This window comes from Oncorhynchus gorbuscha, linkage group LG11 (assembly GCF_021184085.1).
Source record: "Oncorhynchus gorbuscha isolate QuinsamMale2020 ecotype Even-year linkage group LG11, OgorEven_v1.0, whole genome shotgun sequence".
Classification (NCBI taxonomy): domain Eukaryota; kingdom Metazoa; phylum Chordata; class Actinopteri; order Salmoniformes; family Salmonidae; genus Oncorhynchus; species Oncorhynchus gorbuscha.
Window position 1 is genome coordinate 27,031,060 of NC_060183.1, and position 26,781 is coordinate 27,057,840.

At 45.1% G+C, this 26,781-nt stretch overlaps 1 protein-coding gene across 1 annotated transcript in view; it reads right to left on the reverse strand.

Annotated features, from left to right (window-relative positions):
- Positions 1-26,781, reverse strand: part of LOC124047744 (protein phosphatase 1 regulatory subunit 1B-like) — a 53,220-nt gene that overhangs the window by 14,203 nt on the left and 12,236 nt on the right. The gene's annotated exons all lie outside the window — the stretch shown is intronic.

Below are 26,781 nucleotides of genomic sequence, written 5' to 3' on the forward strand. Positions count from 1 at the left end.
AGCTCGACGAACCTGCCCTGGGGCGTGAGAGTCCGACGAACCTGGCTTGGGGCGTGAGAGCCCGACGAACCTGGCCTGGGGCGTGAGAGCCCGACGAACCTGGCCTGGGGCGTGAGAGCCCGACATGCCGGCTGAGGCCTCCCTGGTAGCTCTGGTACTGACACCTGGACCAGACATACCTTCCAACACAAAAAAAACACTCCCTGATGCTTCCCTTAGGTGAGGTGTTATTCTGTATCGATGTACACTGAGAGTTGGGAAGCAAGTTCAGGAAGTGAGTGTTTAATAAATGGTACATAAAAACAAGAAACACAAACAACGCACTGACATGAAACAGAGTCAATAACACGTAACACGACAAATATAAGAGGAAAGAACCAAGACGCTTTTATCCAAAGCGACAAATATAATTCTAATGGTAATCAAGGAGGTGATGGAGTCCAGGTGAGTGTCATGAGGCGCAGGTGCGCGTGACGATGGTGACAGGTGTGCTTAATGATCAGCAGCCTGGTGACCTAGAGGCCGGAGAGGGAGCACACGTGACAATAGTATTTTACATTATACTACAAAATTCTAAAGTTAGAATGATCAAGGGATAGTACAGTGTGTAGTATGGTATTCTACAGTATACTTCAAAAGTCTATAGTAAGCACTACACAATAGAGGGTTCTATCGGTATAAGATTCTACAGTTTACAACAGAATTCTATATCATTCTATGGTAAGTACTATAGTAATCTATGGTAAACTGTAGTATTATTTTTATATGGGTAGGAGGCCAGAACTGAAGGGCATCAATTTAAACTCCCCTCCTTCTCCTCACAACTAGTCTGCAGTCTACAGTCATGGTAGCCTCAAGAGCCCAGGTTTCAGATGGCCACGCAAGACAACTGTCAAGATGATGTCCAATTCCACCAATATTGCTACGTCGATATGTGCTAAGTGGTAGTAATATAATATACTGCAGTGGGCTTATTGAAGCTAATTGGGGTTACTTTGAAGTTACTAAAATGATACAGATGTTATTCAGTTATTGGATTGACGATACAATTCCTATTGGTTAATTGACAGAGCATGTGACTTTATTTTAGCATATTTAAACCCCCTGTTTTTGTGTTCCAGGTGGCCAACCACAGGAAGTGAATGCAGTAAGGTGGCATGGTGGTGTCTTGTGTGTGTGTGTGTGTGTGTGTGTGTGTGTGTGTGTGTGTGTGTGTGTGTGTGTGTGTGTGTGTGTGTGTGTGTGTGTGTGTGTGTGTGTGTGTGTGTGTGTGTGTGTGTGTGTGTGTGTGTGTGTGTGTGTGTGTGTGTGTGTGTGAGAGAGCATGTAGCCGATATGTTTGGTGAGCGCACATGGTTAATGGAGTCGTGCTGTAGTGAATACATTCTGAGAAAAGTAAATGATACTGCCTGCTGGACTAAGTTGCTTCCTGTACCCATTTGTTTGGTTTGTATATTTGTCCTGTAATTTTAAGTAGCATGGTTTTAAGAGTAAAAAAAACAAGAAATTGATATGGGGATGAAGCGTAACAATTGTGGAACTGAATTGAGAAATGGCTGAAACGAAATGCGCTGATGCTATGATGTAAACCATGCCTTCCAAAATAAAAGTTAAATGGTATTTTGTGTATTGTCTCTGCTTCACGCTGCCTGCTCAATCACAAACCTATAACCTGTCCTTATCCACCTTGTGACACTTGCATTCAGCAACATTTCCAAGGGAACACATTCACTACCCACGTGTCAATTCAAACATTGGCCTACTATAATAGAGATAACGATAGAATGGTTATCCACTGTTCATGTCTAGAAATGTCCATTTTAGTGTATTTTTGTAAGATTTTATTTATTCCTCACCAAAAGAAAACAAATGAAATACTAAACAGTACATTGTTTTTTTAAATGCTAAAACATTGCAGGTGATTTGGAAACCCTAAAGGGATTAAATGAAAACCACACAAAGTTTTAAAGTGTTCAAACAGATGTACCTCACATACTCAGTATACATAAAATAAAACACATTTGATTATGTGTGTGGAGACTTGGAGATTCCAGGGTAGTTTGGTTTATCAGGATGACCCCTAGTCTACGTATGAAGTTGGATGTTTTGACCATGTGAAGATAGGAATTCCAGAGTATGGAACCTCATATCTGAAAGAGAATTGACTATGTGGCAATGGGGAGGGTGAAGGTTATCACAGTGTCTTGATTTTTTTCGCGTTATTTGTAACTTATTTTGGACATGTTTCTGCCACCGTCTCTTAGGACCGAAAAGAGCTTCTGGATCTCAGGATACGATTACTTACCTCGTAGTGGACAAAGATTTTTCCCTATCATTCGCATGAAGAAGAGACGGAGATATCGGGGGCGTAGGTTGGGGTGCCTTGTAAGGATCCGACTGCGAGTGAGTAATCCCCCTCTACCATCAGTCCTATTAGCCAACGTGGAATCATTGGATAACACAATGGATGAGCTCCGTTCACGCCTATCCTACCAACGGATCATTAAAAATGGTAATATCTTATGTTTCATTCACTGAGTCATGGCTAAACAACTTGGATAATATACAGCTGGCGGGGTTTTCGGTCCATTGTCAAGAGAACATCTGCCTCCAGGTGGCAGTGGCAGTCTGTGTCTATTTGTAAATACCAGCTGGTGCACGAAATCTAATACTAAGGAAGTCTCTAGGTTTTGCTCGCCTAAGGTAGAGTATCTCATGATAAGCTGTAGACCACACTATTTACCAAGAGAGCTTTCATCTATATTTTTCGTAGCTGTCTATTTACCACCACAAACCGATTCTGGCAATAAGACGGGAATCAACGAGCTGTATAGGAGGCGGCGTTCCTACTGGCCGGGGACTTTAATGCAGGGAAACTGAAATCTGCATGTTAAATGTGTAACCAGAGGGAAAAAACTCTAAACCACTTTTATTCCACACACAGAGTACAAAGCTCTCCCTCGCCCTCCATTTGGCAAATCTAACCATAACTCTATCCTCCTGATTCCTGCCTACAAGCTAAAACTAAAGCAGGAAGTACCAGTGACTTGCTAGATAAGGAAGTGGTCAGATGACACAGATGCTAAGCTACAGGACTGTTTTACTAGCACAGACTGGAATAAGTGTATCGATGACATTGTCTCCATAGTGACCTTACGTACATACCCCAACCAGAAGTCATGGATTACAGGCAACATCCGCACTGAGCAAAAAGGTTAGAGCTGCCGCTTTCAAGGTGCGGGACGCTAACCCGGACGCTTATTAGAAATCCTGCTATGCCCTCTGATGAACCATCCAACAGGCAAAGCTTCAATATGTAAATACAGGACTAAGATTGAATCGTACTACACAGGCTCCGACGCTCATCGGATGTGGCAGGGCTTGCAAACTATTAAGGACTACAAAGTGAATCAAAGCATCGAAGTATCCAGTGACACAAGCCTAGCAGATGAGCTAAATTACTTCTATGATCGCCTTGAGGCAAGCAACACTGACGCATGCATGAGAGCATCAGCTGTTCCGGGTGACTGTGTGATCACGCTCTCCGTAGCTGATGTGAGTAAGACCTTTAGGCGGACGGATTACCAGGACGTGTACTCCGAGCATGCACTAACCAACTGGCAAGTGTCTTCAATTACATTTTCAACCTATCCCTGACCGAGTCTTATAATACCAACATGTTTCAAGCAGACCACCATAGTCCCTGTGCCCAATAACACTAAGGTAACCTGCCTAAATGACTACCGACCCGTAGCACTCACATCTGTAGCCTTGAAGTGCTTTGAAAGGCTGGTCATGGCTCACAACACCATCATCCCAGAAACCCTAGACCCACTCCAATTTGCATACCACCTCAACGGATCCACAGATGACTCCACACTGCCGTTTCCCACCTGGACAAAAGGAACACCCACGTAAGAATGCTATTCATTGACCACAGCTCAAAGTTCAACACCATAGTGCCCTTAAAGCTCATAATAACCCTGGGACTAAACACTTCCCTGTGCAACTGGATCAACGACGGGCTGCCCCCAGGTGGTAAGGGTAGATAACAACACATCTGTCACGCTGATCCTCAACATAGGGGCCCCTCAGGGGTGCATGCTCAGTCCCCTCCTGTACTCCCTGTTCACCCATCACTGCATGGCCAGGCATGACTCCAACACCATCGTTAAGTTTGCCAACGACACAACATAGCCTCATCACCGACAACGATGAAACAGCCTACAGGGAGGAGGTCAGAGACCTGGCAGTGTGTTGCCAGGATAACAACCTCTCCCTCAATGTGATCAAGATAGAGGAGATGATTGTGGACTACAGAAAAAGGAGGACAGAGCACACCCCCATTCTCATCACCAACAAACTATTATGGTCCAAACACACCAAGACAGTCATGAAGAGGGCATGACAACACCTATTCCCCCTCAGGAGACTGAAAAGATTTGGCATGGGTCCTCAGATCCTCAAAAACATCTACACCTGCACCATCGAGAGCATCCTGACTGGTACCATCACAGCCTGGTATTGCAACTGCTTGGCCTCCGACTGCAAGGCACTACAGAGGGTAGTGCGTAGTGGGCCAAGATTCCTGCCATCCAGGACCACTATACCAAGCAGTGTCAGAGGAAGGCCCAAAAAATTGCCAAAGACTCCAGCCACCCTAGTCATAGACTGTTCTCTCTGCTATCACACATCAAGCGGTACTGGAGCGCCAAGTCTAGGTCCAAAAGGCTTCTGAAAAACTTCTAGCCCCAATCCATAAGACTCCTGAACAGCTAATCAAATGGCTACCTGGACTATTTGCATTGTCCCCACCCCACCCCCCATTTTCATGCTGCTGCTACTCTCTCTTTATTGTCCATGCATATTCACTTTACCTCGACCTAAATGTACATATTACCTCAATTACCTCGATTAACCGGTGCCCCCACACATTGTCTCTGTACCGGTACCCCCTGTATATAGCCTCGCTACTGTTACTATTGCTGCTCCTTAATTCTTTTTTCTTTTTTATATAAATATTTTTTACTTCAGTTTATATTAGGAAATACTTCCTAAACACTTTTTCTTAAAACTGCATTGCTGGTTAAGGGCTTGTATAAGTAAACATTTCACTGTAAGGTGAAACCCTGTTGTGTTCGGAGCATGTGACAAATACAATTTGATTTGATTTGATTTTGCCTTTTGTTGTATGCATGGATTGAGAATTAACCAGGAGGAATCCATTGAAGGGTTTAGGTGGGCTATCTGGGAGGTTTTGTATGTATATTTGTAGATAAAGGTGCATAATTGGAATATATTAATGTTGTAGATAGACAGTATATTGAGTTTCTTAAACAGAGGGGAAGATGGAGCCAAGAAGTTAGAGAAGGTGTAGCCACCTCTCATTTATTCTGTGTGATGAGTCATTTGTGTTGGTAGGAAGAATACTGTGTGTACTGTCCCAGACAGTATTGCAGTAAATGAGATATGGCTAAATTAGGCTGTAGTATAGTGTTAGGAACCAAAGCAATAATCTTTCTGATGATACCAACGGACTTCATCACTTTGCTGCAGACAAAGTGAATATGTTCTTTCCAGGAGAACTTTTCATCAACTAGAACACCACGGTGTCTGATGGATGAAACCTGGTCCATTTCATTCCCACCAATTGAGATTCTGGCTGTTTTAACCCCCCTTCTTATTCTTACCACTTACCTTTCATCTTCTGCAAATTCTACCATTCAAGTGTTTAATTGCTATATTGTAATTACTTCGCCACCACGACCTATTTATGGCCTTACCTCTCTTATCCTACCTCATTTGCACACGCTGTATATCGATTTTTCTACTGTATTATTGACCGTATGTTTCTTTATTCCATGTGTAACTCTGTGTTGTTGTATGTGTCAAACTGCTTTGCGTTATCTTGGCCAGGGCGCAGTTGCAAATGAGAACTTGTTATCAACTAGCCTACCTGGTTAAGTAAAAGTTTAAATAAATCAAATAAATAAAACCAGCAGGGTAAGTTGGCGAGCTTATTTACAGATATCGACACAAGTGCATCAGCCATCACCAGTGGGAAGCCTATTCTTCATCTTCATCATTGAGTGAGTCAGTGTCCCTGGAACGTTTATTTTGTAGCCAACTGTAGCCGATACGATACACTGAGTGTGTACAAAACATTAGGAACACGTTCTGAAAATGTAGTTGCACCCCCTTTTGCCTTCTGAAGAGCCTCAATTTGTCGGGGCGTGGACTCAACAAGGTGTCGAAAGTGTTCCACAGCGGCGCAGCATGTTGACTCCAATGCTTCCCACGGTTGTGTCAAGTTGGCTGGATGTCCCTTGGGTGGTGGAACATTGGCGATGCACACGGGAAACTGTTGAGCATGAAAAACCCAGCAGCGTTGCAGTTCTTGACACATTCAAACCAGTGTGCCTGGCACCTACTACCATATTCTGAATGGCACACATACACAATTCATTCTTGGGGTGGCAGGGTAGCCTAGTGGTTAGAGCGTTGGACTAGTAACTGAAAGGTTGCAAGTTCATATCCCTGAGCTGACAGGGTACAAATCTGCCATTCTACCCCTGAGCAGGCAGTTGACCCACTGTTCCTAGGCCGTCATTGAAAATAAGAATTTGTTCTTAACTGACTCGCCTAGTTAAATAAAGGTAACAAAAATGTCTCAAGGCTTGAAAATCCTTCTTTACCCTGTCTCCTCCCCTTCATCTACACTGATTAAAGAGAATTTAACAAGTGACATCAATAACGGATCATAGCTTTCACCTGGCTTGTCCATATCATGGAAAGAGCAGGTGTTCCTAATGTCTTGTATACTATATAACAGGGTTTCTGTCAGGAAAATTTGGCACCGGACAAGTGACTGGGAAGATTGACATTTATCGGACATTTGAGAAATGCATCAGTCATCCATATGTATTGGGTGCGTAACCCATTGGGGCAGCCAGCACCATGCAGCACCCATGCAGCCAGCATCATCAATAAACGAGGGATATTGGCCAAATGAGCCACAAGAAGAAGCTTAGGCCTAACCCCAGAGAGAGTGAGAGAGAAAGAGAGAGAGAGAGATATGTCGGTGGCATGCAATTACACCAACATGCATTTCTTTATTCCTATCAGATAGGCTACTGAGTCTGCTATACAGCAGTGGCAGTCGGTGCCATTTAAGATGAGGGAGGACGATAATTTATTTTTATTGCCTTATTTCTATTACAGCATTATTGGATGGCGGTCATTCATGTTCCATTCTCCCAGCTCAATGTAACGTTGATAAGTTTAGGCTACTACATGATACTCAAATCTTCCCTACACCCATCATGAGGTTGCTACAACCTGGCCTTCGAATGAAAGTTTACCACATAGGTGCACAGGTCAAGAGAAATTTGAGTGATCAACCTGACAGACATTGACGCATTCAATACCACCTTGCAAAATCTTACCTGCATCTAGCTGATCTAGAGTGTAATCATTAGTCCAACAGTTGCAAACAAGAGTTTCTATTGGACAAATCTAGGTATGTTTATCCCCGTTTCGTTCCATTTGCTTCCAATTAAGAAATGTTTTTCAACAGAATCGGCGGAATAAGTACACCTATCCTCACAGGCAACACAGTTCACTTTCATAGCAGTCACATAGAAACAGCACGATCCCTATGACCGTTGGATAATTCCTCCTCTCACCTTTTCCCTTTGCTTGTGGACTTTATTGCACAACACATCAGCTGTCTGTGACCTACCAAAAAAAGCTTTCCAAGCCAAACCTTCATATTATAACTGCTAACGTCTAAATACAGCCATCATCATTGGCACCATATTAGCTAACGTCAAGTCAACATAGCTACTAGAACTAACGCGTTAGTAAACCCGCCACAGTCATGTAGTACAGTGTACGGTTAGCAAGCAATTTTTCAGTTACATCGGCGGGCCCAGGCCTAGGTCAGGTGGCGATTATAATCACAGCCGTATATATCCCCCCCCAAGCAGACACATCGATGGCTCTGAACGAACTTTATTTAACTCTTTGCAAACTGGAAAACATTTATCCGGAGGCTGCATTCATTGTAGCTGGGGATTTTAACAAAGCCAATCTGAAAACAAGACTCCCTAAATTTTATCAGCATATCGATTGCGCAACCAGGGGTGGTAAAACCTTGGATCACTGTTACTCTAACTTCCGCGACGCATATAAGGCCCTGCCCCGCCCCCCTTTCGGAAAAGCTGACCACGACTCCATTTTGCTGATCCCTGCCTACAGACAGAAATTAAAACAAGAGGCTCCCACGCTGAGGTCTGTCCAACGCTGGTCAGACCAAGCTGACTCTACACTCCAAGACTGCTTCCATCACGTGGACTGGGACATGTTTCGTATTGCGTCAGATGGGAATATTGACGAATACGCTGATTCGGTGTGCGAGTTCATTAGAACGTGCGTCGAAGATGTCGTTCCCATAGCAATGATAAAAACATTCCCTAACCAGAAACCGTGGATTGATGGCAGCATTCGCGTGAAACTGAAAGCGCGAACCACTGCTTTTAATCAGGGCAAGGTGTCTGGCAACATGACTGAATACAAACAGTGCAGCTATTCCCTCCGTAAGGCTATCAAACAAGCTAAGCGTCAGTACAGAGACAAAGTGGAATCTCAATTCAATGGCTCAGACACAAGAGGCATGTGGCAGGGTCTACAGTCAATCACGGACTACAAGATGAAATCCAGCCCAGTCACGGACCAGGATGTCTTGCTCCCAGGCAGACTAAATAACTTTTTTGCCCGCTTTGAGGACAATACAGTGCCACTGACACGGCTTGCAAAGGAAACATGCAGTCTCTCCTTCACTGCAGCCGAGGTGATTAAGACATTTAAACGTGTTAACCCTCGCAAGGCTGCAGGCCCAGACGGCATCCCCAGCCGCGCCCTCCGAGCATGCGCAGACCAGCTGGCCGGTGTGTTTACGGACATATTCAATCAATCCCTATACCAGTCTGCTGTTCCCACATGCTTCAAGAGGGCCACCATTGTTCCTGTTCCCAAGAAAGCTAAGGTAACTGAGCTAAACGACTACCGCCCGTAGCACTCACTTCCGTCATCATGAAGTGCTTTGAGAGACTAGTCAAGGACCATATCACCTCCACCCTACCTGACACCCTAGACCCACTCCAATTTGCTTACTGCCCAAATAGGTCCACAGACGATGCAATCTCAACCACACTGCACACTGCCCTAACCCACCTGGACAAGAGGAATACCTATGTGAGAATGCTGTTCATCGACTACAGCTCGGCATTCAACACCATAGTACCCTCCAAGCTCGTCATCAAGCTCGAGACCCTGGGTCTCGACCCCGCCCTGTGCAACTGGGTACTGGACTTCCTGACGGGCCGCCCCCAGGTGGTGAGGGTAGGCAACAACATCTCCTCCCCGCTGATCCTCAACACGGGGGGCCCCACAAGGGTGCGTTCTGAGCCCTCTCCTGTACTCCCTGTTCACCCACGACTGCGTGGCCACGCACGCCTCCAACTCAATCATCAAGTTTGCGGACGACACAACAGTGGTAGGCTTGATTACCAACAACGACGAGACGGCCTACAGGGAGGAGGTGAGGGCCCTTGGAGTGTGGTGTCAGGAAAATAACCTCACACTCAACGTCAACAAAACTAAGGAGATGATTGTGGACTTCAGGAAACAGCAGAGGGAACACCCCCTATCCACATCGATGGAACAGTAGTGGAGAGGGTAGCTAGTTTTAAGTTCCTCGGCATACACATCACAGACAAACTGAATTGGTCCACTCACACTGACAGCGTCGTGAAGAAGGCGCAGCAGCGCCTATTCAACCTCAGGAGGCTGAAGAAATTCGGCTTGTCACCAAAAGCACTCACAAACTTCTACAGATGCACAATCGAGAGCATCCTGGCGGGCTGTATCACCGCCTGGTACGGCAACTGCTCCGCCCTCAACCGTAAGGCTCTCCAGAGGGTAGTGAGGACTGCACAACGCATCACCGGGGGCAAACTACCTGCCCTCCAGGACACCTACACCACCCGTTGTTACAGGAAGGCCATAAAGATCATCAAGGACATCAACCACCCGAACCACTGCCTGTTCACCCCGCTATCATCCAGAAGGCGAGGTCAGTACAGGTGCATCAAAGCTGGGACCGAGAGACTGAAAAACAGCTTCTATCTCAAGGCCATCAGACTGTTAAACAGCCACCACTAACATTGAGTGGCTGCTGCCAACACACTGTCATTGACACTGACCCAACTCCAGCCATTTTAATAATGGGAATTGATGGGAAATGATGTAAATATATCACTAGCCACTTTAAACAATGCTACCTTATATAATGTTACTTACCCTACATTATTCATCTCATATACATATGTATATACTGTACTCTACAACATCGACTGCATCCTTATGCAACACATGTATCACTAGCCACTTTAACTATGCCACTTTGTTTACTTTGTCTACATACTCATCTCATATGTATATACTGTACTCGATACCATCTACTGTATGCTGCTCTGTACCATCACTCATTCATATATCCTTATGTACATGTTCCTTATCCCCTTACACTGTGTATAAGACAGTAGTTTTGGAATTGTTAGTTAGATTACTTGTTGGTTATCACTGCATTGTCGGAACTAGAAGCACAAGCATTTCGCTACACTCGCATTAACATCTGCTAACCATGTGTATGTGACAAATAAAATTTGATTTGATTTGATTTGATTTGATTTGAATAATCTCATAAAACCAAAAGCACACCTTGACTTGGGAGTTCCAGTGTTGGGTAGCGATAGCCTGCTTGGTAGCACAGCATCCCTCTCTGTTTAAGGTGTGTGCTTGAGTAGGCTAAATTGGCTATCTGCGTTGGCTAGCTAAGTAAGTGAAAGTGAAAACAATACAAAATATAGCTTTCTCTTTCTTCGCCTTCATTTTTGAAGAAATGAATTTGTTCAAAACTGTTCAACTATTGTCTTTCTCTCTCTTTGAGTCAACTACTTACCACATTTTATGCACTGCAGCGCTAGCTGTAGCTTATGCTTCAGTGCTAGATTCATTTTCTGATCCATTGATTGGGTAGAACACATGTCAGTTCATGCTGCAATAGCTCTGATAGGTTGGAGGTGGTCCTCCGGAAGTCTATGGAAGGGGGTGAGAACCTCGAGCCTCCTGGGTTTGTATTGAAGTCAAAGTACCCAGAGGAGGACAGAAACTAGCTGTCCTCTGGCTACACCATGGTGCTACCCTATAGAGTACTGTTGAGGCTACTGTAGATCTTCATTGCAAAACAGTGTATTGTTATATTGGAATCTTTTAAAATAAAGATAAGTATTATAATGTTAGATTATAAGAGTAACTCCGGTAGGCCTAAAACATTCTTCCTCACCTCAAGTTCAACTGCAAGAGTCAGCTGGAGCACTGGTGCACACTGCCTTCATAACATAGGCCTGCAGTATAAAAGGCTATCAGCCACACCACACCAAGCCTTCACAAATGTTTCCAAACTTTATTAGGTAAATATCAAAAGTGTCAAGCCATTGTTGAAAAGGAAAATACAAGCAGGATATTATGTCGCAGCAAACACAACATTATAGTTGGAATTTAATTTGGCCAAATACTCCAACACCATCGTTAAGTTTGCCGGCAACACAACATAGCCTGATCACCGACAACGATGAAACGGCCGACAGGGAGGAGGTCAGAGACCTGGCAGTATGTTGCCAGGATATCAACCTCTCCCTCAATGTGATCAAGATAGAGGAGACTATTGTGGACCACAGAAAAAGGAGGACAGAGCACACCCCCATTCTCATCACCAACAAACTATCATGGTCCAAACACACCAAGACAGTCATGAAGAGGGCATGACAACACCTATTCCCCCTCAGGAGACTGAAAAGATTTGGCATGGGTCCTCAGATCCTCAAAAACATCTACACCTGCACCATCGAGAGCATCCTGCCTGACTGGTTGCATCACAGCCTGGTATTGCAACTGCTCGGCCTCCGACTGCAAGGCACTACAGATGATAGTGCATAGTGGGCCAAGATTCCTGCCATCCCGGACCTCTATTCCAGGCCGTGTCAGAGGAAGTCCCAAAAAACAGCCAAAGACTCCAGCCACCCTAGTCATAGACTGTTCTCTTTGCTATTGCACGTCAAGCGGTACTGAAGCGCCAAGTCTAGGTCCAAAAGGCTTCTTAACAACTTCTAGCCCCAATCCATAAGACTCCTGAACAGCTAATCAAATGGCTACCTGGACTATTTGCATTGTCCCCACCCCACCCCCCATTTTCATGCTGCTGCTACTCTCTCTTTATTGTCCATGCATATTCACTTTACCTCGACCTAAATGTACATATTACCTCAATTACCTCGATTAACCGGTGCCCCCGCACATTGTCTCTGTACCGGTACCCCCTGTATATAGCCTCGCTACTGTTACTATTGTTGCTCCTTAATTATTTTTTATTTTTTATATAAATATTTTTTACTTCAGTTTATATTAGGAAATACTTCCTAAACACTTTTTCTTAAAACTGCATTGCTGGTTAAGGGCTTGTATAAGTAAACATTTCACTGTAAGGTGAAACCCTGTTGTGTTCGGAGCATGTGACAAATACAATTTGATTTGATTTTGCCTTTTGTTGTATGCATGGGTTTGAGAATTAACCAGGAGGAATCCATTGAAGGGTTTAGGTGGGCTATCTGGGAGGTTTTGTATGTATATTTGTAGATAAAGGTGCATAATTGGAGTATATTAATGTTGTAGATAGACAGTATATTGAGTTTCTTAAACAGAGGGGAAGATGGAGCCAAGAAGTTAGAGAAGGTGTAGCCACCTCTCATTTATTCTGTGTGATGAGTCATTTGTGTTGGTAGGAAGAATACTGTGTGTACTGTCCCAGACAGTATTGCAGTACATGAGATATGGCTAAATTAGGCTGTAGTATAGTGTTAGGAACCAAAGCAATAATCTTTCTGATGATACCAACGGACTTCATCACTTTGCTGCAGACAAAGTGAATATGTTCTTTCCAGGAGAACTTTTCATCAACTAGAACACCACGGTGTCTGATGGATGAAACCTGGTCCATTTCATTCCCACCAATTGAGATTCTGGCTGTTTTAACCCCCCTTCTTATTCTTACCACTTACCTTTCATCTTCTGCAAATTCTACCATTCAAGTGTTTAATTGCTATATTGTAATTACTTCGTCACCACGGCCTATTTATTGCCTTACCTCTCTAATCCTACCTCATTTGCACACGCTGCACCTTTTCTACTGTATTATTGACCGTATGTTTCTTTACTCCGTGTGTAACTCTGTGTTGTATGTGTCGAACTGCTTTGCTTTATCTTGGCCAGGGCGCAGTTGCAAATGAGAACTTGTTCTCAACTAAATAAAAGTTTAAATAAATAAAATAAATAAAACCAGCAGGGTAAGTTGGCGAGCTTATTTACAGATATCGACACAAGTGCATCAGCCATCACCAGTGGGAAGCCTATTCTTCATCTTCATCATTAAGTGAGTCAGTGTCCCTGGAACGTTTATTTTGTAGCCAACTGTAGCCGATACGATACACTGAGTGTGTACAAAACATTAGGAACACGTTCTGAAAATGTAGTTGCACCCACTTTTGCCTTCAGAAGAGTCTCAATTTGTCGGGGCGTGGACTCTACAATGTGTCGAATGTGTTCCACAGCGGCGCTGCATGTTGACTCCAATGCTTCCCACGGTTGTGTCAAGTTGGCTGGATGTCCCTTGGGTGGTGGACCATGGTCGATGCACACGGGAAACTGTGTGAAAAACCCAGCAGCGTTGCAGTTCTTGACACATTCAAACCAGTGCGCCTGGCACCTACTACCATATCCTGAATGGCACACATACACAATTCATGTCTTAATTGTCTCAAAGCTTGAAAATCCTTCTTTAACCTGTCTCCTCCCCTTCATCTACACTGATTAAAGAGAATTTAACAAGTGACATCAATAACGGATCATAGCTTTCACCTGGATTCACCTGGCTAGTCCATGTCATGGAAAGAGCAGGTGTTCCTAATGTCTTGTACACTCAGTGTATACTATATAAGAGGGTTTCTGTCAGGAAAATTTGGCACCAGACAAGTGACTGGGAAGATTGACATTTATCGGACATTTGAGAAATGCACCAGTCATCCATATGTATTGGGTGCGTAACCCATTGGGGCAGCCATGCGGCCAGCACCTTGCAGCACCCATGCAGCCAGCACCATCAATAAACGAGGGATATTGGTCAAATGAGCCACAACAAGAAGCTTAGGCCTAACCCCAGAGAGAGTGAGAGAGAAAGAGAGAGAGAGAGATATGTCGGTGGCATGCAATTACACCAACATGCATTTCTTTATTCCTATCAGATAGGCTACTGAGTCTGCTATACAGCAGTGGCAGTCGGTGCCATTTAAGATGAGGGAGGACGATAATTTATTTTTATTGCCTTATTTCTATTACAGCATTATTGGATGGCGGTCATTCATATTCCATTCTCCCAGCTCAATGTAACGTTGATAAGTTTAGGCTACTACATGATACTCAAATCTTCCCTACACCCATCATGAGGTTGCTACAACCTGGCCTTCGAATGAAAGTTTACCACATAGGTGCACAGGTCAAGAGAAATTTGAGTGATCAACCTGACAGACATTGACGCATTCAATACCACCTTGCACAATCTTACCTACATCTAGCTGTTCTAGAGTGTAATCATTAGTCCAACAGTTGCAAACAAGAGTTTCTATTGGACAAATCTAGGTATGTTTATCCCCGTTTCGTTCCATTTGCTTCCGTTTAAGAAATGTTTTTCAACAGAATCGGCGGAATGAGTACACCTCTGCTCACAGGCAACACAGTTCACTTTCATAGCAGTCACATAGAAACAGCACGATCCCTATGACCGTTGGATAATTCCTCCTCTCACCTTTTCCCTTTGCTTGTGGACTTTATTGCACAACACATCAGCTGTCTGTGACCTACCAAAAAAAGCTTTCCAAGCCAAACCTTCATATTATAACTGCTAACGTCTACATACAGCCATCATCATTGGCACCATATTAGCTAACATCAAGTCAACATAGCTACTAGAACTAACGCGTCAGTAAACCCGCCACAGTCATGTAGTACAGTGTACGGTTAGCAAGCAATTTTTCAGTTACATCGGCAGGCCCAGGTCAGGTGGCAATAATCTCATAAAACCAAAAGCACACCTTGACTTGGGAGTTCCAGTGTTGGGTAGCGATAGCCTGCTTGGTAGCACAGCATCCCTCTCTGTTTAAGGTGTGTGCTTGAGTAAGCTAAATTGGCTATCTGCGTTGGCTAGCTAAGTAAGTGAAAGTGAAAACAATACAAAATATAGCTTTCTCTCTTTCTTCGCCTTCATTTTTGAAGAAATGAATTTGTTCAAAACTGTTCAACTATTGTCTTTCTCTCTCTTTGAGTCAACTACTTACCACATTTTATGCACTGCAGCGCTAGCTGTAGCTTATGCTTCAGTGCTAGATTCATTTTCTGATCCATTGATTGGGTAGAACACATGTCAGTTCATGCTGCAATAGCTCTGATAGGTTGGAGGTGGTCCTCCGGAAGTCTATGGAAGGGGGTGAGAACCTCGAGCCTCCTGGGTTTGTATTGAAGTCAAAGTACCCAGAGGAGGACAGAAACGAGCTGTCCTCTGGCTACACCATGGTGCTACCCTATAGAGTACTGTTGAGGCTACTGTAGATCTTCATTGCAAAACAGTGTATTGTTATATTGGAATCTTTTAAAATAAAGATAAGTATTATAATGTTAGATTGTAAGAGTAACTCCGGTAGGCCTAAAACATTCTTCCTCACCTCAAGTTCAACTACAAGAGTCAGCTGGAGCACTGGTGCGCACTGCCTTCATAACATAGGCCTGCAGTATAAAAGGCTATCAGCCACACCACACCAAGCATTCACAAATGTTTCCAAACTTTATTAGGTAAATATCAAAAGTGTCAAGCCATTGTTGAAAAGGAAAATACAAGCAGGATATTATGTTGCAGCAAACACAACATTATAGTTGGAATTTAATTTGGCCAAATACTCCAACACCATCGTTAAGTTTGCCGGCAACACAACATAGCCTGATCACCGACAACGATGAAACGGCCGACAGGGAGGAGGTCAGAGACCTGGCAGTATGTTGCCAGGATATCAACCTCTCCCTCAATGTGATCAAGATAGAGGAGACTATTGTGGACTACAGAAAAAGGAGGACAGAGCACACCCCCATTCTCATCACCAACAAACTATCATGGTCCAAACACACCAAGACAGTCATGAAGAGGGCATGACAACACCTATTCCTCCTCAGGAGACTGAAAAGATTTGGCATGGGTCCTCAGATCCTCAAAAACATCTACACCTGCACCATCGAGAGCATCCTGCCTGACTGGTTGCATCACAGCCTGGTATTGCAACTGCTCGGCCTCCGACTGCAAGGCACTACAGATGATAGTGCGTAGTGGGCCAAGATTCCTGCCATCCCGGACCTCTATTCCAGGCGGTGTCAGAGGAAGTCCCAAAAAATAGCCAAAGACTCCAGCCACCCTAGTCATAGACTGTTCTCTTTGCTATTGCACGTCAAGTGGTACTGAAGCGCCAAGTCTAGGTCCAAAAGGCTTCTTAACAACTTCTAGCCCCAATCCATAAGACTCCTGAACAGCTAATCAAATGGCTACCTGGACTATTTGCATTGTCCCCACCCCACCCCCCATTTTCATGCTGCTGCTACTCTCTGTTTATTTTCCATGCATATTCACTTTACCTCAACCTAAATGTACATATTACCTCAATTACCTCGATTAACCGGTGCCCCCGCTCATTGTCTCTGTACCGGTACCCCCTGTATATAGCCTCGCTACTGTTACTATTGTTGCTCCTTAATTCTTTTTTATTTTTTATATAAATATTTTTTACTTCAGTTTATATTAGGAAATACTTCCTAAACACTTTTTCTTAAAACTGCATTGCTGGTTAAGGGCTTGTATAAGTAAACATTTCACTGTAAGGTGAAACCCTGTTGTGTTCGGAGCATGTGACAAATACAATTTGATTTGATTTGATTTTGCCTTTTGTTGTATACATGGATTTGAGAATTAACCAGAAGGAATCCATTGAAGGGTTTAGGTGGGCTATCTGGGAGGTTTTGTATGTATATTTGTAGATAAAGGTGCATAATTGGAGTATATTAATGTTGTAGATAGACAGTATATTGAGTTTCTTAAACAGAGGGGAAGATGGAGCCAAGAAGTTAGAGAAGGTGTAGCCACCTCTCATTTATTCTGTGTGATGAGTCATTTGTGTTGGTAGGAAGAATACTGTGTGTACTGTCCCAGACAGTATTGCAGTAAATTAGATATGGCTAAATTAGGCTGTAGTATAGTGTTAGGAACCAAAGCAATAATCTTTCTGATGATACCAACGGACTTCCTCACTTTGCTGCAGACAAAGTGAATATGTTCTTTCCAGGAGAACTTTTCATCAACTAGAACACCACGGTGTCTGATGGCTGAAACCTGGTCCATTTCATTCCCACCAATTGAGATTCTGGCTGTTTTAACCCCCCTTCTTATTCTTACCACTTACCTTTCATCTTCTGCAAATTCTACCATTCAAGTGTTTAATTGCTATATTGTAATTACTTCGCCACCACGGCCTATTTATTGCCTTACCTCTCTAATCCTACCTCATTTGCACACGCTGCACCTTTTCTACTGTATTATTGACCGTATGTTTCTTTACTCCGTGTGTAACTCTGTGTTGTATGTGTCGAACTGCTTTGCTTTATCTTGGCCAGGGCGCAGTTGCAAATGAGAACTTGTTCTCAACTAAATAAAAGTTGAAATAAATAAAATAAATAAAACCAGCAGGGTAAGTTGGCGAGCTTATTTACAGATATCGACACAAGTGCATCAGCCATCACCAGTGGGAAGCCTATTCTTCATCTTCATCATTGAGTGAGTCAGTGTCCCTGGAACGTTTATTTTGTAGCCAACTGTAGCCGATACGATACACTGAGTGTGTACAAAACATTAGGAACACGTTCTGAAAATGTAGTTGCACCCCCTTTTGCCTTCAGAAGAGTCTCAATTTGTCGGGGCGTGGACTCTACAATGTGTCGAATGTGTTCCACAGCGGCGCTGCATGTTGACTCCAATGCTTCCCACGGTTGTGTCAAGTTTGTCATGTTTTGTCATTGATTATCATGTCTTGTCCCTGTGCTTCCCTTCTATTCGTTTCCCTCTGCTGGTCTTATTAGGTTCTTTCCCTCTTTCTATCCCTCTCTCTCCCCCTCCCTCTCTCCCTCTCTCGCTCTCTCTCTCTATCGTTCCGTTCCTGCTCCCAGCTGTTCCTCATTCTCCTAACTACCTCATTTACTCTTTCACACCTGTCCCCTATTTTGCCCTCTGATTAGAGTCCCTATTTCTCCCTCTGTTTTCCGCTTCTGTCCTTGTCGGATCCTTGTTTGATGTTTGCTGTTCTGTGTCCTTGTTCCGCCCTGTCGTGTTTTTGCCTTCTTCAGATGCTGCGTGTGAGCAGGTGTCTATGTCAGCTACGGCCTGTGCCTTCCCGAAGCGACCTGCAGTCTGTGGTCGCGTCTCCAGTCGTTCCTCTCTACTGACGAGAGGATTTCAGTTTTCCTGTTTTGTATTTACCTAAGATAAGGATTATCGTTTTTGTTTAAGATTGGAATAAAGACTCTGTTTCTGTTAAGTCGCTTTTGGGTCCTCATTCACCAGCATAACAGAAGGATCCGACCAAGAATGGACCCAGCGACTACGGATTCTCGCAACACTGCCGTCGAGATCCAGGGAGCTATGCTCGGCAGACACGAGCAGGAATTGTCTGCTGCTCGTCATGCCGTTGAGACCCTGGCCGCTCAGGTCTCCGACCTCTCAGGACAGTTTCAGAGTCTTCGTCTCGTGCCACCAGCTACTTCCTGGTCTTCCGAGTCTCCGGAACCTAGGGTTAATAACCCCCCATGTTATTCTGGGCAGCCCACTGAGTGCCGCTCCTTTCTCACCCAGTGTGATATTGTGTTCTCTCTCCAGCCCAACACATACTCAAGAGAGAGAGCTCGGATCGCTTACGTCATATCACTCCTTACTGGTCGGGCTCGGGAGTGGGGCACAGCTATCTGGGAGGCAAGGGCTGAGTGTTCTAACGATTATCAGAACTTTAAAGAGGAGATGATATGGGTTTTTGATCGTTCAGTTTTTGGGAAGGAGGCTTCCAGGGCCCTGGCTTCCCTATGTCAAGGTGATCGATCCATAACGGATTACTCTATAGAGTTTCGCACTCTTGCTGCCTCCAGTGACTGGAACGAGCCGGCGTTGCTCGCTCGTTTTCTGGAGGGACTCCACGCTGAGGTTAAAGATGAGATTCTCTCCCGGGAGGTTCCTTCCAGCGTGGACTCTTTGATTGCACTCGCCATCCGCATAGAACGACGGGTAGATCTTCGCCACCGAGCTCGTGGAAGAGAGCTCGTGTTAACGGTGTTCCCCCTCTCCGCATCCCAACCATCTCCTCCCACCGGCTCAGAGACTGAGCCCATGCAGCTGGGAGGTATTCGCATCTCGACTAAGGAGAGGGAACGGAGAATCACCAACCGCCTTTGCCTCTATTGCGGTTCTGCTGGACATTTTGTCATTTCATGTCCAGTAAAAGCCAGAGCTCATCAGTAAGCGGAGGGCTACTGGTGAGCGCTACTACTCAGGTCTCTCCATCAAGATCCTGTACTACCTTGTCGGTCCATCTATGCTGGACCGGTTCGGCTGATTCCTGCAGTGCCTTGATAGACTCTGGGGCTGAGGGTTGTTTTATGGACGAAGCATGGGCTCGGAAACATGACATTCCTCTCAGACAGTTAGGGAAGCCCACGCCCATGTTCGCCTTAGATGGTAGTCTTCTCCCCAGTATCAGATGTGAGACACTACCTTTAACCCTCACAGTATCTGGTAACCACAGTGAGACCATTTCCTTTTTGATTTTTCGTTCACCTTTTACACCTGTTGTTTTGGGTCATCCCTGGCTAGTATGTCATAATCCTTCTATTAATTGGTCTAGTAATTCTATCCTATCCTGGAACGTTTCTTGTCATGTGAAGTGTTTAATGTCTGCTATCCCTCCTGTTTCTTCTGTCCCCTCTTCTCAGGAGGAACCTGGTGATTTGACAGGAGTGCCGGAGGAATATCATGATCTGCGCACGGTCTTCAGTCGGTCCAGAGCCAACTCCCTTCCTCCTCACCGGTCGTATGATTGTTGTATTGATCTCCTTCCGGGGACCACTCCCCCTCGGGGTAGACTATACTCTCTGTCGGATCCCGAATGTAAGGCTCTCGAGGATTATCTGTCTGTTTCTCTCGACGCCGGTACCGTGGTGCCTTCTTCCTCTCCCGCCGGAGCGGGGTTTTTTTTTGTTAAGAAGAAGGACGGTACTCTGTGCCCCTGCGTGGATTATCGAGGGCTGAATGACATAACGGTTAAGAATCGTTATCCGCTTCCCCTTATGTCGTCAGCCTTCGAGATTCTGCAGGGAGCCAGGTTCTTTACTAAGTTGGACCTTCGTAACGCTTACCATCTCGTGCGCATCAGAGAGGGGGACGAGTGGAAAATGGCATTTAACACTCCGTTAGGGCATTTTGAATACCGGGTTCTGCCGTTCGGTCTCGCTAATGCTCCAGCTGTCTTTCAGGCATTAGTTAATGATGTACTGAGAGACATGCTGAACATCTTTGTTTTCGTTTACCTTGACGATATCCTGATTTTTTCACCGTCACTCGAGATTCATGTTCAGCACGTTCGACGTGTACTCCAGCGCCTTTTAGAGAATTGTCTCTACGTGAAGGCTGAGAAGTGCGCCTTTCATGTCTCCTCTGTCACATTTCTCGGTTCTGTTATTTCCGCTGAAGGCATTCAGATGGATCCCGCTAAGGTCCAGGCTGTCAGCGATTGGCCCGTTCCTAAGTCACGTGTCGAGTTGCAGCGCTTTCTCGGTTTCGCTAATTTCTATCGGCGTTTCATTCGTAATTTCGGTCAAGTGGCTGCCCCTCTCACAGCTCTTACTTCTGTCAAGACGTGCTTTAAGTGGTCCGGTTCCGCCCAGGGAGCTTTTGATCTCCTCAAGAAGCGTTTTACATCCGCTCCTATCCTTGTTACTCCTGACGTCACTAAACAATTCATTGTCGAGGTTGACGCTTCAGAGGTGGGCGTGGGAGCCATTCTGTCCCAGCGCTTCCATTCTGACGATAAGGTCCATCCTTGCGCTTATTTTTCTCATCGCCTGTCGCCATCGGAACGCAACTATGATGTGGGTAACCGCAACTGCTCGCCATCCGCTTAGCCCTAGGCGAATGGCGACAGTGGTTGGAGGGGGCGACAGTCCCTTTTGTCGTTTGGACTGACCATAAGAACCTTGAGTACATCCGTTCTGCCAAACGACTTAATGCACGTCAAGCTCGTTGGGCGTTGTTTTTCGCTCGTTTCGAGTTCGTGATTTCTTATCGCCCGGGAAATAAGAACACCAAGCCTGATGCCTTATCCCGTCTCTTTAGTTCTTCTGTGGCTTCTACCGACCCCGAGGGGATTCTCCCTGAAGGGCGTGTTGTCGGGTTGACTGTCTGGGGAATTGAGAGACAGGTAAAGCAAGCACTCACTCACACTGCGTCGCCGCGCGCTTGTCCTAGTAACCTTCTTTTCGTTCCTGTCTCTACTCGTCTGGCTGTTCTTCAGTGGGCTCACTCTGCCAAGTTAGCTGGCCACCCCGGCGTTCGGGGTACGCTTGCTTCTATTCGCCAGCGGTTTTGGTGGCCTACTCAGGAGCGTGACACGCGCCGTTTCGTGGCTGCTTGTTCGGACTGCGCGCAGACTAAGTCAGGTAACTCTCCTCCTGCCGGTCGTCTCAGACCGCTTCCCATTCCTTCTCGACCATGGTCTCACATCGCCTTAGACTTTATTACCGGTCTGCCTTCGTCTGCGGGGAAGACTGTGATTCTTACGGTTGTCGATAGGTTCTCTAAGGCGGCACATTTCATTCCCCTCGCTAAGCTTCCTTCCGCTAAGGAGACGGCACAAATCATCATTGAGAATGTGTTCAGAATTCATGGCCTCCCGTTAGACGCCGTTTCAGACAGAGGCCCGCAATTCACGTCACAGTTTTGGAGGGAGTTCTGTCGTTTGATTGGTGCTTCCGTCAGTCTCTCTTCCGGTTTTCATCCCCAGTCTAACGGTCAAGCAGAAAGGGCCAATCAGACGATTGGTCGCATATTACGCAGCCTTTCTTTTCGAAACCCTGCGTCTTGGGCAGAACAGCTCCCTTGGGCAGAATACGCTCACAACTCGCTTCCTTCGTCTGCTACCGGGCTATCTCCGTTTCAGAGTATTCTTGGGTACCAGCCTCCTCTGTTCTCGTCCCAGCTCGCCGAGTCCAGCGTTCCCTCCGCTCAGGCTTTTGTCCAACGTTGTGAGCGCACCTGGAGGAGGGTCAGGTCTGCACTTTGCCGTTACAGGGCGCAGACTGTGAGAGCCGCCAATAAACGTAGGATTAAGAGTCCTAGGTATTGTCGCGGTCAGAGAGTGTGGCTTTCCACTCGTAACCTTCCCCTTACGACAGCTTCTCGCAAGTTGACTCCGCGGTTCATTGGTCCGTTCCGTGTCTCTCAGGTCGTCAATCCTGTCGCTGTGCGACTGCTTCTTCCGCGACATCTTCGTCGCATCCACCCTGTCTTCCATGTCTCCTGTGTCAAGCCTTTTCTTCGCGCCCCCGTTCGTCTTACCTCCCCCCCCGTCCTTGTCGAGGGCGCACCTATTTACAAGGTACGGAAGATCATGGACATGCGTTCTCGGGAACGTGGTCACCAGTACTTAGTGGATTGGGAGGGTTACGGTCCTGAGGAGAGGAGTTGGGTTCCAGGCGCTCGGTGAGTGGGGGGGTACTGTCATGTTTTGTCATTGATTATCATGTCTTGTCCCTGTGCTTCCCTTCTATTCGTTTCCCTCTGCTGGTCTTATTAGGTTCTTTCCCTCTTTCTATCCCTCTCTCTCCCCCTCCCTCTCTCCCTCTCTCGCTCTCTCTCTCTATCGTTCCGTTCCTGCTCCCAGCTGTTCCTCATTCTCCTAACTACCTCATTTACTCTTTCACACCTGTCCCCTATTTTGCCCTCTGATTAGAGTCCCTATTTCTCCCTCTGTTTTCCGCTTCTGTCCTTGTCGGATCCTTGTTTGATGTTTGCTGTTCTGTGTCCTTGTTCCGCCCTGTCGTGTTTTTGCCTTCTTCAGATGCTGCGTGTGAGCAGGTGTCTATGTCAGCTACGGCCTGTGCCTTCCCGAAGCGACCTGCAGTCTGTGGTCGCGTCTCCAGTCGTTCCTCTCTACTGACGAGAGGATTTCAGTTTTCCTGTTTTGTATTTACCTAAGATAATATCCAGGATTATCGTTTTTGTTTAAGATTGGAATAAAGACTCTGTTTCTGTTAAATCGCTTTTGGGTCCTCATTCACCAGCATAACAAAGTTGGCTGGATGTCCCTTGGGTGGTGGACCATGGTCGATGCACACAGGAAACTGTGTGAAAAACCCAGCAGCGTTGCAGTTCTTGACACATTCAAACCAGTGCGCCTGGCACCTACTACCATATCCTGAATGGCACACATACACAATTCATGTCTTAATTGTCTCAAAGCTTGAAATCCTTCTTTAACCGGTCTCCTCCCCTTCATCTACACTGATTAAAGAGAATTTAACAAGTGACGTCAATAACGGATCATAGCTTTCACCTGGATTCACCTGGCTAGTCCATGTCATGGAAAGAGCAGGTGTTCCTAATGTCTTGTATACTCAGTGTATACTATATAAGAGTGTTTCTGTCAGGAAAATTTGGCACCAGACAAGTGACTGGGAAGATTGACATTTATCAGACATTTGAGAAATGCACCAGTCATCCATATGTATTGGGTGCGTAACCCATAGGGGCAGCCATGCGGCCAGCACCTTGCAGCACCCATGCAGCCAGCACCATCAATAAACGAGGGATATTGGTCAAATGAGCCACAACAAGAAGCTTAGGCCTAACCCCAGAGAGAGTGAGAGAGAAAGAGAGAGAGAGAGATATGTCGGTGGCATGCAATTACACCAACATGCATTTCTTTATTCCTATCAGATAGGCTACTGAGTCTGGTATACAGCAGTGGCAGTCGGTGCCATTTAAGATGAGGGAGGACGATAATTTATTTTTATTGCCTTATTTCTATTACAGCATTATTGGATGGCGGTCATTCATATTCCATTCTCCCAGCTCAATGTAACGTTGATAAGTTTAGGCTACTACATGATACTCAAATCTTCCCTACACCCATCATGAGGTTGCTACAACCTGGCCTTCGAATGAAAGTTTACCACATAGGTGCACAGGTCAAGAGAAATTTGAGTGATCAACCTGACAGACATTGACACATTCAATACCACCTTGCACAATCTTACCTACATCTAGCTGTTCTAGAGTGTAATCATTAGTCCAACAGTTGCAAACAAGAGTTTCTATTGGACAAATCTAGGTATGTTTATCCCCGTTTCGTTCCATTTGCTTCCGTTTAAGAAATGTTTTTCAACAGAATCGGCGGAATGAGTACACCTCTGCTCACAGGCAACACAGTTCACTTTCATAGCAGTCACATAGAAACAGCACGATCCCTATGACCGTTGGATAATTCCTCCTCTCACCTTTTCCCTTTGCTTGTGGACTTTATTGCACAACACATCAGCTGTCTGTGACCTACCAAAAAAAGCTTTCCAAGCCAAACCTTCATATTATAACTGCTAACGTCTACATACAGCCATCATCATTGGCACCATATTAGCTAACATCAAGTCAACATAGCTACTAGAACTAACGCGTCAGTAAACCCGCTACAGTCATGTAGTACAGTGTACGGTTAGCAATCAATTTTTCAGTTACATCGGCGGGCCCAGGTCAGGTGGCAATAATCTCATAAAACCAAAAGCACACCTTGACTTGGGAGTTCCAGTGTTGGGTAGCAATAGCCTGCTTGGTAGCACAGCATCCCTCTCTGTTTAACGTGTGTGCTTGAGTAGGCTAAATTGCCTATCTGCGTTGGCTAGCTGAGTAAGTGGAAGTGAAAACAATACAAAATATAGCTTTCTCTCTTTCTTCGCCTTCATTTTTGAAGAAATGAATTTGTTCAAAACTGTTCAACTATTGTCTTTCTCTCTCTTTGAGTCAACTACTTACCACATTTTATGCACTGCAGCGCTAGCTGTAGCTTATGCTTCAGTGCTAGATTCATTTTCTGATCCATTGATTGGGTGGAACACATGTCAGTTCATGCTGCAATAGCTCTGATAGGTTGGAGGTGGTCCTCCGGAAGTCTATGGAAGGGGGTGAGAACCTTGAGCCTCCTGGGTTTGTATTGAAGTCAAAGTACCCAGAGGAGGACAGAAACTAGCTGTCCTCTGGCTACACCATGGTGCTACCCTATAGAGTACTGTGGAGGCTACTGTAGATCTTCATTGCAAAACAGTGTATTGTTCTAAAAGAGTCTTTTTAAATAAACATAAGTATTATAATGTTAGATTATAAGAGTAACTCCGGAAGGCCTAAAACATTCTTCCTCACCTCAAGTTCAACTGCAAGAGTCAGCTGGAGCACTGGTGCGCACTGCCTTCATAACATAGGCCTGCAGTATAAAAGGCTAACAGCCACACCACACCAAGCCTTCACAAAAGTTTCAAAACTTTATTAGGATAATATCAAAAGTATCAAGCCATTGTTGATAAGGAAAATACAAGCAAGATATTAAGTCGCAGCAAACACAACATTATAGTTGGAATTTAATTTGGCCAAATATTTTTCTTTAAATAATATTTCTACCTGAATAGCAGTTGCAACTTGTGTGGTATTAAACATATTCTGCTAATGTCTTCTATCATGTAAATTACGTAGCATTGCATGAAATCTGTTTATAAAAGGCCCATTTTCCCTCATGACCCTGCTAAACAAATATACCCATGTGTGGAAATCCTAAAAACGTGTCTGCTCAACTGTATGCCACTTCACAAATGCGATTATAGATGCATGCAATTCTTAATAATAAAGGGACCCCCCCCCCAACTCAAAACGTCAAACACCTCATTCCAAAATCATGGGCATTAATATGAAGTTGGTCCCCCCTTTGCTGCTATAACAGCCTCCACTCTTCTGGGAAGGCTTTCCACTAGATCTTGGAACATTGCTGCGGGGACTTGCTTCCATTCAGCGATAAAAGCATTAGTGAGGTCGGGCATGAATGTTGGGTGATTAGGCCTGGCTCGCAGTCGGCATTCCAATTCATCCCAAAGGTGTTTGATGGAGTTGAGGTCAGGGCTCTGTGAAGGCCAGTCAAGTTCTTCCACACCGATCTCAGCAAATAATTTCTGTATGGACCTCGCTTTGTGCACGGGGGTATTGTCATGCTGAAACAGGAAAGGGCCTTCCCCAAACTTTTGCCACAAAGTTGAATGCACGGAATCATCTAGAAGGTCATTGTATGCTGTAGCGTTAAGATTTCACTTCACATGAACTAAGGGGCCTAGCCCGAACCATGAAAAACAGCCCAGACCATTATTCATCCTCTACCAAACTTTACAGTTAGCAATATGCATTCGAGCAGATTCTTCTCCTGGCATCCACCAAACCCATATTGGTCCGTC